Source organism: Miniopterus schreibersii (genome assembly GCF_964146895.1).
Source record: "Miniopterus schreibersii genome assembly, chromosome: 7".
In the NCBI taxonomy this organism is placed as follows: domain Eukaryota; kingdom Metazoa; phylum Chordata; class Mammalia; order Chiroptera; family Miniopteridae; genus Miniopterus; species Miniopterus schreibersii.
In genome coordinates, this window is record NC_138108.1 from 64,694,677 (window position 1) to 64,711,419 (window position 16,743).

General features: G+C 35.1%; 1 protein-coding gene and 1 pseudogene across 2 annotated transcripts in view; one reads left to right on the forward strand and one right to left on the reverse strand.

The window, feature by feature from the left end:
- Positions 1 to 16,743, forward strand: part of LRP1B (LDL receptor related protein 1B) — a 1,542,074-nt gene that overhangs the window by 788,602 nt on the left and 736,729 nt on the right. The gene's annotated exons all lie outside the window — the stretch shown is intronic.
- On the reverse strand, positions 7,467 to 8,218 carry LOC308559753 (small ribosomal subunit protein eS6 pseudogene; annotated as a pseudogene). Its single transcript has one exon. The product of its transcript is annotated as a small ribosomal subunit protein eS6 pseudogene (transcript).

Sequence of the window (16,743 nt, forward strand, 5' to 3'; positions counted from 1 at the left end):
GTAGACATGTTCAAAAATAAAATAAAAAACAATAAATGCGTTTTATAGAGTAGATTTGCATATTTGTGTATTTATCAAAATTTGTACTTCCACTCGCCACACCTTTATTTCCTAGTGAGTGAAAAATACTCATTCCCAAAATTCAGTATGGATTCAAAAATTTTTTTTTCACATGTGGATATATGATTTTTTTAGCATCATTTGTTGAGAAAGCTATTCTTGCCTTTATAGTTATGTCAAAAATCAGTGTTTTATATAGGTGTGAGTTTATTTCTTAAGTTTTTATTCTATTCCACTAATCTATTTACCGACACCTTATTATATTGATTATTTTAGTTTTATACTAATTTTAAAATTAGCCCTTTAATTTTTTTCTTCTTTCTAAATTGTTTTGACTATGCTAGGTTTTTCAAATATCCATGTGAATTTTAAAATCAGCTTTCCAGTTTCTACAGAAAGTATGCTGGCACTGTATTAAATTGATTAGTTTAGGGAGAACTGACATCTTGACAATATTATGCCTTTTAACACATAAACAAGATATATCTCTCATTTATTCTTTAATGCCTCTTTATAATGATTATTGTTATCATGTACATGTTTTCACATATTTCACACAGTCAATTCATATTTTATGCAGATATTAATGGCACTGTTTTTAAATTTAAATTTCCAATTATTTGTTGCTAGTATATAGACATACAAATGTCATTTGCATATTGATAATTGTGTCCTTTGACCTTGGTAAACTTTAATTTTAGTATCTTTTTTGAGAGTTCCTTTGAATTTTCCACATAGATAACCAGTCATTGGCATGTCACTTCTTCCTCTCAATTCAGTTGTCTTCTAATTCTTTTTCTTGTCTAAAGGCAATTACCAGAGTTTCAGGTACTGTGTTGAATAAAAGTAATGAGAGCAGATCCCAGTCTTGTCTTGTTCCTGCTCTTAGTGCAGACATTCAGTCATTCGTTGTCAAGTATGTTACCTGTAGGTTTTTTTCATAGATGACTGTTATCAAGTTGAAAAATCTCCTTTCTTTTCCCAGTTTGCTGAGAGTTTTTATCAGTAATGGATGCTACATTTTTGTCAAATTATTTCCCCCCATTGAGATGATTTACTTTGTTAATATGAATAATTATATTGATTGACATTCAAATATTAAACTAACTGCATTTTTGAATAAACACTACCAACTTGGTCATGACTTATTATACTTTTAATATATTGTTGGATTCCATCAGTAGATCAGTGGATTAAAAAAACCATGGTACATTTACAAAATGGAATCTACTCTGCTGTAAAAAGGAAGAAAATTTTACCCTTTGCAACAGCATAAATGGATCTGGAGAGCATTGTGCTAAGCGAAATAAGCCACTCAGAGAAAGACAAGTAACATGATTTCACTCATATATGGAATTTAATGAACAAACTGAACTACCAAGCAAAATAGAAGCAGACTCATAGAGAGCAGGCAGACAGCTGAGTGGGGGTGATGGGTGATGGGGGTTGGTGAAAGGATTGAGCAAAAAAGAAAAATAAAAGAGAGAAAACTCGTGGACAGCAGTGTTGTGATTGCAGGTGTGTGTGTGGAGGGGGATGGGTGGAGGTGGAAGAGAGCATACAGAGGATAAGTGGTGATGGAAAAATTAAATTAAATTATGTTTTTCAAAATACAAAAAAAAAGGGGGGGGTAGGTTACCAAACATTAGGAAATATATCTTTGGATTCAATTTGTTAAATTTTGGTTACAATTTTTGCATTTATGTTTATGAGAGATATATACTTTTCATTTTTTTGTAACATCTTTGTCTGGTTTCAAGTAAGGCAGTGCTGACCTCAGCATCCCTAAAGATATTTATGGAAATATTTTTAATTAAAGTTATAATTTTTTCATAGTATAGGACTGCTTAATTACTTATGTTTTCTAGAATAAGCTTTGGTTATTTGTATTTTTCAAGGAAGTTGTACTTTTTCAACTAAGTTGTCAAACTTCTTGACATAAAGCTCTTCATAATATCCTCCTCTTAGCCTTTTACTATCTGTAGAATGTGTAGTGATGGCCCTTTACCTATTCATAATATTAGAAATTTGTATCTTTTCTTTTTGCTCAGTCTAGGGAAGAGTTTGTCAATTTAATTATTTTTTCAAAGAATCTTTTTTTTTGTTTTATTGGTATTCTCTATTGTTTTTCTGTATTCTATTTTATTGATTTTTACTTCTATCTGTATTATTTCCTTTTCACAATTTTGTATTTATTTATTTATTTTGCAAGTTTTAAAGGTGGACGCTAAGCTCATTGGTTTTAGACCTTCCTTCCTATTACAGGTGTTCAGTGCTAAAGTTTTCCTTAAAATTAGTGGGGTTCCATTTTGGAGTAGGTTTTACTATGGTTTATTTTTATTATGTTTAAGTTTTTTTTTTCCATGCTCACCTGAATATATTTTTTCCATTGCTTTTAAGAGAGAGTGGAAGGGAGAAAAAGAGAGAGAGAAAGAGAGAAACACTGATGTGAGAGAGACACATCAACCGGTTGCCTCCCGCACATCCCCTGACCTGGGCTGGGAATCAAACTGGAAACCTAGGCACTCGACCCCTGCACCCGCCAGAATCAAACCTGAGACCCTTCAGTCCATGGGCCAGTGCTCTAACCACTGAGAAACCCGGCTAGGGCTAAATACTTTTTATATTCACTTTTAATTTCTTTTTGATCTATGGGTGATATAAAGTGTATTATTCAGTTTCCAAATACTAGGGAACTTTTCTAGAGATTTTATTTCCGTTATTGTTTTCTAACTTAATTTCATTTGGTCAGAGAAGATACTTATATTACTTGATTCCTTGTAAATGTACATTTTATCTTCTTTTATAATCCAGTATATAGTCTGTCTTAGTAAATGTCCATATGCTAAGAGTCTATCTTACCTTTGAGAAGAAGAATGTTGCTGGTTTGATGACCCATAAGCATCAAAAAGGTCAAGCAGGTTGATTGTTTTGCTCAAGATTGCTGTATTCTTGATTTTCTGTCTACTTGGTATGTCAATTATTGAGAGGAGTGGCACTAAAACTCATGACTAAAATTGTGAATTTATCTGTTTCTCCTTGCAGTTTTATTAGTTTTTGCTTCATGTATTTTAAAGCTCTGCTACTAGGTGCATAAATGATTAGTAGTATTATGTTCTCATGATGAACTGATATTGACTTATTAGTAACAATTATTTTGTTAATTTAGTAGGTAATTTAGTATTCATACATTCCTTTTAACTTATTGCAAGTGTATCTTCAACTTATACTATACCACTTCATGTGTACCATAAGTACACAATAGTGTAGTGTAAGTGTACGATAGTGTACTTCCCTCTCAGATTTGATATTATCATGCATTTTACTTTTATATATACCCATCTCAAAACAAAGGACTCACACAGGCTGAAAACAAAACTAAACAAAACAAAATTTCTTTCTGGAGTACTTTAAGGGAGAGATTGGCAGTAATACAGTCATAGTAGGGGACTTTAACACCCCACTGACTTTACTGGATAGAACTTTCTTTCAGACAAAAAATCAATAAGGAGACAGTAACTCTAAATGACATACTAGATCAGATGGATTTAATTGATATTTACAGAACATTTCACCCCAAAGCTCCCGCATATACAGTCTCCTCAAGTGGACATGGAACATTCTCAATGATAGACCATGTGTTAGGACACAATACAAGTCTACAAGTTCAAGAAGATTGAAATTATATCAAGCATCTTCTCTGACATTTACACCATGGAATACTATGCAACTGTGAAAAGGATCCCTTACCCTTTTAGGCAGCATAGTGGGACCTGGAGAGTATTATGCTAAGTGAAATAAACCAGTCAGAGAAAGACAAGTATCACATAACCTTATGCATATGTGGAATCTAATGAACAAAATAGATACAGAGACATAGAAGCATGGAACAGACTGACTAATCTTAGAGGGAAGGCAAGGGTGAGTGGGGAGAGATTATCCTAAGAACTTATATGCATATATGCATAACACATGAACACAGACAATAGCGTAGTGAAAGCCTGGGGTGGTGCAAGGTGGAAGGTATCAATAGAGGGGAAAGGGGGACATTTGTAATACTTTCAACAATAAAGATAAGTTAAAACATAAAAAAAAGAAATTGTGTATCTAATTACACACTCATACATAAATATTTTTCCTCCATAAAAAAGGAGGAAATCCTATCATTTCCAACAACATAGATACAAGGATGGACCTTGAAGGAATTATGTTAAGTGAAATCTGTTGTATGATCTCATTTATATTTGGAGTCTAAAAAACTGAACGCATAGAATCAGAGAATAGACCTGTGGTTACTGAAAGTGGGCATGGGGAAAGGGGTGGAGGGAGTTGAGGACAGGAGAAATGGGTGAAGGCGGTCCAAAGTTATAAACTGTCAATTATAAATAAGTCAGTTATGAGATGTAATATAAAGCATGGTGACAATAGTTGATAATATGGCATATATTTGAAAGTTGCTAAGTGAGTAGTTCTCATCACAAGAGAAACAATTAACTGTGAGGTGATGGATGTGAGCTAAACTTATTGAGGTAATCACTTCACAAAATATACATATTTCAAATTATTATGTTATATACCTTATACTAATATAATGTCACATGTCAATTATATCTCCATAAAACTGATAAAAATAAAGGGAGCTGACATTTCTGACTTACAGACAGAGAAAAACTAGCCTAAGTGTCAAAAACAGCAAAAACCCTACAGATTAAACAAAGACAAAACAACTAGAAATTTAACTCATGGCCAAAGAAAACGAATCCAGTTGTCTATGGTATGACTTGGGCAACTTTCACCAACACTTGGTAGGGACTATTCTGAAGAGGTGGGTGGCTCACTCACCGGTCATTTCCTAGAATCCTGAAGGCGTACAACACAGAGTAAAGGTGGGCACATTTGTGGAAAGGACAAGATAGCTACTAAAACAGAAATAATCCTAAAGACTGTGAACCATAAGTAATTACAAAAAAGATTAGGAGAAACCAAGAGATATACTACCAAACTTTGAAACTCACCATAGGAGCCCAAGGCTGTGCGCAAAAGACTTATGAGGTGAAGTTTTCCACAACAACAAAAATTAGTTGTTTATTTCTGAAGGGCTTCTAAACTTAACCTCCTTTAGCTATTTTTTGTTTTTGATCAATGGGTGAAGTTTTTATTCTTTTGTAATAAAATGTGATATAACAGAACAGTATTTTCTTAAGATGCTAGTCTTTTGAAAATGTTGATATTTTGGAAGTGGAAAAAAAGAGAAAGGGCATAAATAAGAGTTGATATTATATGGAAGACCATTCAAGTTCTGAAACATTCGAAAACCAAGGGATCAACAGCCAACAGCTAGGCCTGAGGATCTTGCACGCAGCGAAAGCCATGTAGCATGTTTGACTTCCAAGGAGTGTTCAAAAACTGAAGTATTATTTCCTTCCTTATACTTCCTCGGGGCTTTTCTTGCTGTTCTCATTCTAGTTCTTAGTTGTTGTGTTAGATGGTTTAGTAGAGCTTTTTCTTGTTTCCTGAGATAGGCCTGTAATGCTATAAACTTTCCTCTCAGGACTGCTTTTGCTATGTCCCATAGATTTTTGGGTTGTTGTCTGTTTATTTTCATTTTTTTCCAAGAAGTGTTTGATTTCTTCCTTGATCTCATTTGTAACCCATTCATTGTTTAATAACATGCTATTTAGCCTCCATGTGTTTGAATATTTTTGAGTTTTTTTATAGTGGTTGATTTCTAGTTTCATGGCATTGTGATCCAAGGTGATGCTTAATATGACTTCAATCTTCTTATATTTGTAGAGACTTGCCTTGTGCCCTAACATGTGGTCGATTTTGGAGAATGTTCCATGTGCACTTGAGAAGAATGTGTATTCTGCTGCTTTGGGATGAAATGTTCTGTAAATGTCAATTAAATCCATTAGATCTAGTGAGTCATTTAAGGTCTGCGTTTCCCTGTTGATTTTTTGTCTTGATGATCTGTCCAATGCTGACAGCGAGGTGTTAAAGTCCCCCACTATGATTGTGTTGCTAACAATCTTCCCCTTAAAGTCCACCAAGAATTTTTTTATATATTTAGGTGCTCCTGTATTGGGTGCATAAATGTTTATAAGGGTTATTTCCTCCTGTTGGATTGATCCCTTTATGTAGTGACCATCTTTGTCTCTTCTTATGGTTTTTATTTTGAAGTCTGTTTTGTCAGAAATAAGAATTGCTACTCCAGCTTTTTTTTCCTTTCCATTTGCATGGAATATTTTTTTCCATTCCTTCACTTTTATCCTGTATGAATCTTTTGCTCTCAGGTGGGTCTCTTGTAGACAGCATATATTTGAGTCCTGTTTTCTTATCCATTCAGCTACTCTATGCTTTTTGATTGGACCACTTATTCCATTTACATTTAAGGTTACTATTGATATGAACTTATTTACTGCCATTTTTTCCCCTTTATGCTGATGTACCTTTCTCTCCCTATTCCTTCTTTTTCTTAGAGCAGTCCTTTTAGCATTTCTTGCAATACTGGTTTTGTGGTACTGAACTCCTTTAGCCATGTCTTTTATTATTGTGCCTCGCATGAAATGGGCAAAATCTTACAGTGTCCATAAGTTTTAAGAAAACATATATACAGAAAGATAAAAACATGTGTATTAATATAAACATGTGTATTAATGTATAGCCTGGCTATAACTATCATTAAATATTCAAAGGTGCAATTATACAATACATAGATTTAGCAGTGGAAGCTAAATTTCTTGAATAAATATTTAATTTAACTGAGCAAAAAAGTTATATTACTATTTAATTCTATTTGGTAAATAAAAATAAAAGTGTGTAGGAAAATTTGAGTGATCTACAGGCACTGAAAAGAAAAAGGAATGCATTTTCTAACTAAAGATGAAACACAACCTTTAATTAATCTTTATTACAAATGTATAAGATAGGTGCTATAATTGTTCCCATTTTACAAATTGAAATTATGAAGCACAGAGTCTCCTTGTAAGCATTCGATGAACTTAAGGCCTTTTAGAGATTTTGAAGCTAAATTCATACCAAAGGTCAGAATTTATGTCTGACCCAGTCAAATCTGACTCACAAATATGATAATCTCTTTAAAACCTATGTAATCCTGGAACAATTAGAGGAAGTTAGCTCTCTGCTCTCTGGATGTAGATGTGAAAATCAAAGCCTGGAGCTGCCAGGAGCCACCATGTAGAGGCTGAGATGACGTCAAACCAGAGGAAAACACAAGAGAGTGATGTAGAGAGATGGGGAGCGGACCCCAGGTTCTCCCCAGTAAGACAACATGAGCCTCTCTGTTCATTTGTACAAGTAATCAGATCTAACTCTGAAACTTTAGTTAGTGAGCCAATAATTTTTTTTTTCTTTTTTCTTTTTTCTTTTTTGATGTTTGCTCTTATTTATTTCCTACTCTTAGAAAATCTCATTTTTTTACTGGACTCGGAGGTAGGAGCCCTCAGAGAGGACAGCCTACGTCTCTTGATGACCTGCCCCTGGCGTTTTTCCCTCTGGCCTCCTTCATTCTCTTAGCCCAAAGTTTAGCATATTCTGCAGCCTCTTTACTTTTCTTAGTCTGTGGTTTCTTCAGAGCAGCACGCGTGTGTGCTGCAGGACACGTGGAGTAACAAGAGGCTGAATCCTGGGCGCTTGGTCCGAGGTTCTTACCTTCTGCGCGCAGGGCCTTTCTCACAGCACAGTGGCGAACAGCATCTTCTTTAGAGAGACTGAAGCGTTAGCAGGTCCTGCTGGCTCTCTGGGGCCCCAGCTGACGAGGCCCAGTAGTATCCCCGAGACCAGGATCGTCTTTCTCCCCTTCTGTTACTATGGTCAAGTTGAGACCCTGAGACTGGCATCCGCAGTGCAACCCCGAGCAGATGGCACCTGCTCCGTCCAGTCCTCCTTGGTCAGTAACAAGGATGCGCCTTAGCAGCAGGGGGACATGCCGTGGGCCAGGACACCTGCTTCACGGGGAAGCCTCGTTTGTCTTTCCCACCACTGTTCCGAGCCACATAAGCCTCCCGGGCTTCCCCCAGGGTGTCAGCAGCAACTTCTGTGGCCATAGGCTTCTCATAAAAGTACAAAGTTTGCGTTCACTGTCCACTTTAATGAGTTTCTGGCAGCCAGTGTCTGGGAAAGAAATGCGCAGCTTCATTCTGAAGCAGCCTCCCACCTCCCAGGTGCCAGGGAAAAAAAGCTAACCTTTCTCTCTTTATTTCATCTCATATAATTTCATTTTACCAGTTTAAATTGGGATTCTGCACTTGAAACTTGAGTTTTGACTAATACACTCAAATTACATCTCTCCTCAATTTCAGAAAGCCCCTCTTTCAGGAGTAGATTATCTCTGATGAGCATAATACTTAAGACACAATTTCTTCTGTATTCTTGTATTTATTCTATATTTTCTTACTTTTATGTTTCTCAAGCATCAAATTTTTTTTTAATTAAATCCGAGAGTTATGTATTCTGTTTAGTTTTATTAATAGTGAGTTTTTATTGTCTGCCCTCCAGACCAGCTGCAGGCCTAAGCATTTTATGAGACTTGAGAAAGCTTCATTTTCTTTACGTAAACTACTCAGTGAGAAAAAAAAATGAGAAAATCAAATAAGTGCACAGATAGAGTGCAGTTCTTTTCTTTTTCTTGGAAGAATTTAAAATAAAAAATAAACATGGAAAACACCATTAAAATCACATATCACAGATACGGAAGATTTAGTTTAAATAAACTGGTGTTGCTTTTTAGGCTCCTTAGGAACATCCCAAGTATAATCTGAAACTGACCCTTCTATAGGACAGGCAGGGAGAGAACAAAGAGAGAGCCAGATGACCTCAGTTTCCTGTGAGGGTTGTCTTGGGACACTGCAAGACCAGTAGATTTCCACTCCCTCCTCCAAATTTTATAAGTTCTTACAGTGAGGCCCTAACTGGATTCGGTCACATACACCGGAGCCCTTAACTGGGTTCTGCCACATCCCCAGTTCAGTTAGTCTCAACACCACATTTCTACCTCAAGGATGTATTCTTGGAGCAGCTTCTGGGAACAAGGAAGGCAAAAGGAAGGCACATTCCAAGGAGAGGGGAGGGAGTGAGAAGACTCCAGTTGCCAGGGTCCAGCTCTCAAGTCAATGCCTGTCAAGCCTTCTTGATGACCTCCTCCAACACCTGAGCATTTGTTATCAGCCATCAGATTCAGAGTGACATCCAAAATTTTAATATGTAAGTCAAGACCCAACTTACCAGTATCTATTAGCACCACTTACCTGGGACACAAAATCTCTGTTCCTTGTTTGTGTAGGTTAATATGCAAATAGTATATTTGTATGCATCATTACGTAAATATATATACTAGTGACCTTTTGAGAATCATTTCTAGGTACTACATCTTATAAATTTGTAAAAATCGACTTAGTGCAAAGCATCTGTAATGTGCAAAGCAACATTATGACAATATCCTCCTAATAAAATATCCCTTTGGATATTTTCCAGGTGTAGTGGTTAAAAGCCTAAATTCAGAACTTGAAACTTGGGTTCAAATTCCAACACTGCTCCGTATTAGTTGTTGTTGCATGAATAGTTATTCCGTGTACCATGTATTTTTAAATGTTGGAAGACCAAGGCATTTAGACCTTTTTTTTTAACTTCAATAAATCTTTGAATATTAAGGCAGGCAGTTCCTGGAAGCCTTTATATCTTGCAGGAAAGCAGCGCAGCTTCAAATCTTATGAAGGGATCAGAAATTCTGGTAAGCTGGTTGGTTCTTGTAAGTCCAGGAAGCGCCACGGTCCCTGGCCAGTGTTCCAGGAACGATGCCATATAGGGCAGCAGTTCTGAGAACCCACAGAGAGGCGGGCGCTTCCCCTCTGTAACTAACATGTAACCTAATTTCCTAATGCTCAGTCTGTTAGGCTGACGTGCCTTAGAACTTTTGCTTGAGTCTTTGAAACTGAATTTGACCAGGCACTTATAATGATGGGGAAGATATTTCATGATAGAGAACCTGACAAGGTTATCCAATAAGTCTTTTTTGCCTCTCATGTCATATGGTTTAAAGCTGGCCTAATTTGATATTCATAGTAGATTATTACTTTTTCAAATAATAAAGAAATGCAAATTTTGTTAGCATTATTATTCGGGCAGTTTGTAATGTTTTATAATTGAATATTCTCTACTTCAGGCTGGAGAGAAATAGTATCCATAGAATTGGATAGCAGATGTAAATGCATTTTGCATTTTATTTGAATTCACAGATTATATGATTTTTTTCATCATCATGTCACGTACTTTTCCTTTAATTTATCTTTGATAGAAGTTCTGCTACACTGAAATTCTAAATCAAGTTCACGGCTCAACCTGTATATCTTTCCCTTCCCTGACAGTTTAAGGGCAAAGGGTATTAACAACAAATTATATAGTGATTGTTTGTATCTGCAAACAGGTACATTTTTCTAACTAATTTATCATCATTTTTGGTATACTTTTGCCATCATTTTATATCCAACATTTCACTTTGTGTATTGTCCAGCATATTAGTAATGTATTCAATTGTTTTGAGTAAATGAAAGATATTGGGTAGATATTAAAGTGAGAAGTAAAATAAAGTTTAAAGTCCCTTGCCTTTAAATAAATAAAATTCTCTTTAAAGTTGAGAGAACTGAAGATAGGAAAGAGTTTCTTTTGTATAGATTAGTTTCTACTTCACTGAAATTCATGATCACTGTGCAGTTTAGGAATCTGACACATTTATAGGCAAGCTTGGAAACAGTTCCATTAATAAAAGTAAACAGTAAAGATTCAGAATCAGTACAATGCAGACAGGTCAAGTTCCTTAAGGATATGAATTTTTACCTATGATCTATTTTATTTTACCTTCCAGTCAATCCTCTCTCAGAATCTCAGCAATACTGCCCACATACAGACACACACAGTAAGTTCATAAAATATCTAACCATATTCATGGAATGTTGTACAAACTTAAATATATATTATATGTTCTTTTATATTTTAAAACAGTACCTTAATAGATCTGAATGAATTTGTTGAAAGGCTCCATAGTCCCGTTAGATCTTAACTCGATTTATCAGTAGTAATTAATACAGCTCATTCTCTGTTACCTGCACAAGTTATACACAGTAGTAATAAATCATGCAAAACATAATCCAGGAATCATTTCTATTTGTATGTGGGAAGTATTATGCGATGTTTTTGGAATAAATTTCCCTCCTTAATTATGTTTTGCTTAGGGTAATTAGTTTGCATTCCCTGAGCACACATGGACTGACAGTGGGGGAAACACTGCAGCCCTGAAGTATTCTGGGAAAATGTTTTAAAATTTTGCAGCTGAAACACATGCAGGTACTGAACACTGGTACATGAACTGGAAAAATTCCAAGGACTCTACTAGTGTCTGGAGTATTATTCAGTCTTGGTGATCAAATGCATACATTTCTGATATAACACAGTTATGGTTCCCACCATACCAGTTCTATAAAAGAGATTCCTTAAACTAGATAGCTTAACGAAGGAAACTTAAGGGCAAATAAAAGTTCAGTTTATTGTTAGTTCTATCAAGTCCCTCTGTGTTGTACGTGTGTGTATATATAGTTAACTAAAAATATCTTATTTCTTCCTATAATAATGTCTTTTTTGTTTGTTTACTTCTTTTGGCTTCACTCTTTTGAGTTGTAGCTAAAAATTTACCCTATTAAAGCTATGACATAGAAAATAATACCTGGAGCACTCTTGGTGCTCATTGTTCACTGTATTTTGGACACTAGAAGGAAATAAATTCTTAGGACAACTACACTATGCAGATAAAATGTAATTTTGATCCTCAGCAAATGTTTCTGTGCTGTGTGTTGACCAGGGACAAACATATACCTTGGATTTATGAAGTGCTGTTTCTTTAACTATAGTTTACAGGTATGTTAATAACCAATACAGCCAAGACGTTATAGTAAATGAAATATAATAATATAGACTACAAATACTAATGCACGTACCACAGACCCTGGCCCATGATAGATTTAAAATGTTTTTACCCCCTCTTGGCTTCTGTTGGTGGTGGTGGTGGTGTTTGTCAATATGATGACTTCTTTTGTCCCAAAGGTAAATAACGATCCTTGCTTTACTTCTTCCTGTTTGAAGTGTATTATATACTTTATTAAGAGACCTTTATTTTTCCCCTTCCACTTAATAAATTCAAGCCAGGCCTAATAAACCCCCTAAAAGATAGGTAAGGCTCCAAAGAGAAGGCAGTATTTAATCTGAACACAAAGAACTATTGTGAGTCAATCAGGAGTAGGTCGATTAGAAAAGGGATGTTCCTGACTGGGAATGTCAGATGCAAATGCACAGAAAGAACAGAGTGGTGGGGAATGGAGACACACACAAAGAGAAGAAGAAAGGTGTAGGGGAGAAGGGAGCGAGGGAGAGAAAGAACTTCAGGAAGTTAGTGTGGTCATAGCATAGCACTCAAGAGGGAAACCAGCAAGAAAAACGTACTAGACAGGAAGCCAGGGGCCAACTAATGGAAGGTCTTCTATGCCAGGTAAGGAGATAGATTTAATTTTGTGGAACATGTCTTCAAAGACTTTTAGATGGATCATTACATAACAAGATTTCATTTAAAAGATGATTTTGATGGAATGTGGAGAATGGTCTTTAATAGTAAAAACCTGAAGTAGGACTTGGCCGAGACCTATGGCCATATACTGACTGAGGTAGATGAGGGAGGTCAGTGTAGGTGAGGAGAGGAAGGTAATATGAAATGTATGAAAGCAGTAGAATTCACGGGCAAGGTGACTGGATCCGGGCTGGTGCATAGGGGAAGGGATCAGAGGTGACTTCCTAGTTTCTTGCTTGGATGATTCAGTGGATCCTGGTGCCAGTCACTGAGATAGACACAGAGTAAGAGAAGATTTAGTGTCTCTCTTAAATGTGTGTGTGTGTGTGTGTGTTGTTTTATTTGCATTTGGGGAGGATATATATATTTTATTATAAAGGATTAAGCTTGAGATACCAGAAACATCTAGATGGAGTTGTCTAGCAGGGAATAAGGAATTTGGGTCTGGATCTTAGAAGAGATAGCTGAGCTTAAGATTTGAAAAACAGGGAAGAGGGTAGTTGAGAAATAAAAAGTTACAAATCTCAGATCTTAACATCTTTTGCATCTTATTTGAACCTTTTTATTAGAATATATCATCAACAGATTTTTTGTATTGGAGGGAAAACTAAAATTGCAATGCCAATATATCAAAAGACATGCTGTACCATGAGAAAAGAGACATCACAGGTAACCATAAAAACTGCTATTATTAAATACATTTAATTTGGAAATAACATGCAAGGGATTCTGGAGACAATAATTTGAAATATGGGATGTCTATCTCAAGAGGTTTTTTTTCATTCTTTCCCTGGTGCCTGTGACCTTCAGGCATCACTTCATTCTGGCTAGACATTCTCATTCAGGGTCAAAGTTGATGCAAAAAAAATGACAGTAGCAAAAACAAGTATCTTGAGTCATAAATGCATGCTGTTAAAAACTGTTAGTGGCAAAAATAACATTAGGGTGTATTTTTCATCTCACAGAATATATGGAGTGACTTTTGTTATCCAACATGGATTCATTTTTTATTGTGCAAGAATAATAATACCTTATGTTTTAATAGTACATTTAAAATCTTAAAAGGCTGTCTTTTATTTTTCCAGAAAAATTTAAAATATAAAACAATGATTTATTTTGTGTATTTGTATATTTCAAATAATTTATCCATTATCAAAGTAGAACAATGAATTACCAAGCGCTGAATGTCAATAACCTTATTAGTCCAATAACTAGTTTTCAGTACCTTATATTACATCATTTCACACAAATCAACTGTAATTGATAAATTTCAAAAAATGTCAATAGTGACTTAAAATTTACACACCAATTAAATATATGTATATTTCCAAATACTCCTCTATAAAGGTTGGAACAGGTGACACTTTACAGACATAGCATGGGAGTGCCACATTACCTACACCAGCCTTGTGCCGAGGCAGGCACACTGCTGTGCCATAAGAATTTTTAAAACATGCAATACTTGACTAAAAAGAAAACAAACAAACAAAAAAACATGACATGCCCTGGCTGGTACTCAGTGGGTTAGAGCATCGTCCTGATACATCAAGGTTGCAGGTTCCATATGTGGTCGGGACACATACAAGAATAAGCCAATGGATGCATAAATAGGTGGAACAACAAACCAATGTTTCTCTCTCTCTCTCTCTCCCTTTCTCTTAAAAAAAGAGAGAGGGAGACAATAGCCAATACAACAATAGCCGTCCAGTGTGAATGAATCAAAATTATACCTATTTTTTTTGTCAAGTCGTGAAAAAATATATTTTTTGATGTGCCGCAGAATTTAAGTCATTAGTTTATGTGTGCCATGAGATGAAAAAGGTTGAAAATCACTCACCTACACTGTCTAGTGTTAACAATTTTAATCTTTACTAATATGCTAAGTGAGAATAGTGTTGAAATATAATTTTAATTTTTGTTATTATGGATGAAAGTCAGCAACTTTTCCTAAGTTTAACAGCCACTTGCATTTCCTATTGTATTGTTTTTAAGTTGTACTATTAATGTGTTGAAGGAAGTAGGTATCTGTTATATGTGTTGTAAATGTTTCCCAGTTTATTGTTTCACTATGTTAATTGGGAATTTTCTTTCCCTAGTTGATTTGTCTTTATAAATTCTTGAATTTATCAAAACATCTTACGGCTACTCTGGTTTGTTTCAAAATAAAAATTAAACTCCTATACCAATTTATTTTTTTAATTTCATTTTTTCTAGTAGTTAATGGCTTGTTTTGTGCAATTAAGTTCTGTATCCATTGTCTTTAATCATTATAGCTTTAAAATAAATATTAAAAACTAACATATCTAGTGCATAATAGTTCTATTTTCTTTTACAAAATGTTTATAAAATTTCTCTATTGATTACAGTTTATTTTTACATGAACTTTAGAATGCTTTTATCCCTTAAAAATACTTATTTTATCATTTTCCTGTTGTTATATTGTAAAATTTCTAACTCTGTTATTTGTATATTGAAAGGATATTGCTTTTAGAGCATTAATTTTATGCCTAACTACTTTATTAAATTGTATTTTTATTTAGAAAACATTTTTAGTTGAGCATCTTGAGTTTTTTAAGTATGAAATAAAACTAAAAATAATTCTAATTTTATAGATTAATATAGACTTGTATGCCTATTATTTTGTTCTCTTTGTGCTTTTACCCCCAGAAAAATGTTAAATAACATTAGTGATTGTAGACATCTTTTATCTTAGCTTAATATGAATGCTTTCATTCTATAATTGTGAGTAGAATCCTCATAGTAAGTTTTGTTGTATTTTCACTTGTGTTTTCCCAAGATGTGGTTCAGGGGCTACTTGCATCAGAATCCTTGGAGGATGTTATTAAATAAGTAGCTTCATGGGCCCAGCATATACTTTTAAAATCACACATCCCGGGGTAGAACCTGGAATCTCTGTCTTCACACGCTTCCCTGGTGATTTTTATCTCACTGATGTGTGTGAACCACAATTCTGAACTTTGGCATCTCATAATGGGTACTATTAACTAGTTTTAAGGACTACTCAGAGCTTGCTTTCTTACTTCTTTTAAGGTGCCAAACAATGTGCTAAACATTCCACATGCTATTTAAATAGAATAACCCTGAAAAATAAATATTACTATTATTGTTATTACTATTATAATTATCATTATTAGGATTTTAGTGTACAGAATTGTATTAATCATAGTCCTTTCTCATTTATGGCCCATTTAGTTATTTATTTTTAATAATGTGATAAGCACCTATGATCCCACTACCAAAAACAAAATTTAGGAACATAAACTACATATAACGCCTGCACTTCAACAACCAGTTCCCTGCCTCTTCCCACTTAGGACATAAAAAAAGCAGCTATTGTTATCTAGCATTTTTCAGATAAGGAATCTGAGACTTTTTAGATGAGCCAGCTAGTAAATGCAGCACCTGGGATCCAGACCTAGGCGTGCCTAACCCTGACACCCAGCCTCACACTGCTTATGCAGCCTCCCAGGAGTTTGTGCAAGAGGACAGGGAAGCTCTGTTCAATGAAATAGATGCCGGCACCTAAGGCTGGGAAGACACGATAACCACCTAACGGGCACTGGCTCCCTGGTTCATCTCTAGCCTCGAGTTCTGTTTTGGTTAGTTTAGTTTGTTTTCTCCACCAAACCCTCTCTAGGTTAGTTCATAGTTTGGCTGCCCCATAGCTAGGCATACTCCAGTTTGTCAGGTTCCCCGCCCCCCGTCCTTCCAGCCCACTCCCCTTTGGCAACCATCAACTTGTTATCTATATCTAAGGGTCCATTTCTGTTTTGTTCATTAATTTGTTTTGTTTTCTAGATTCCACATATTAGTGAAATCATGTGCTCTTTGTTTTCTCTGTCTGACTTATTTCACTTAGAGTTAGGTCCATCCATGGTGCTGCAATTGGAAAGATTTCATATCTTGGCTATTACTAGTAATGCTGCAATGAACATAAGGGTGTATTATCTCTTTGAATTAGTGTTTTTGTTTTCTTTGTATGAATTCCTTACATATTTTGGATATTAACTCCTTATTGGATGTATCATTTGGGA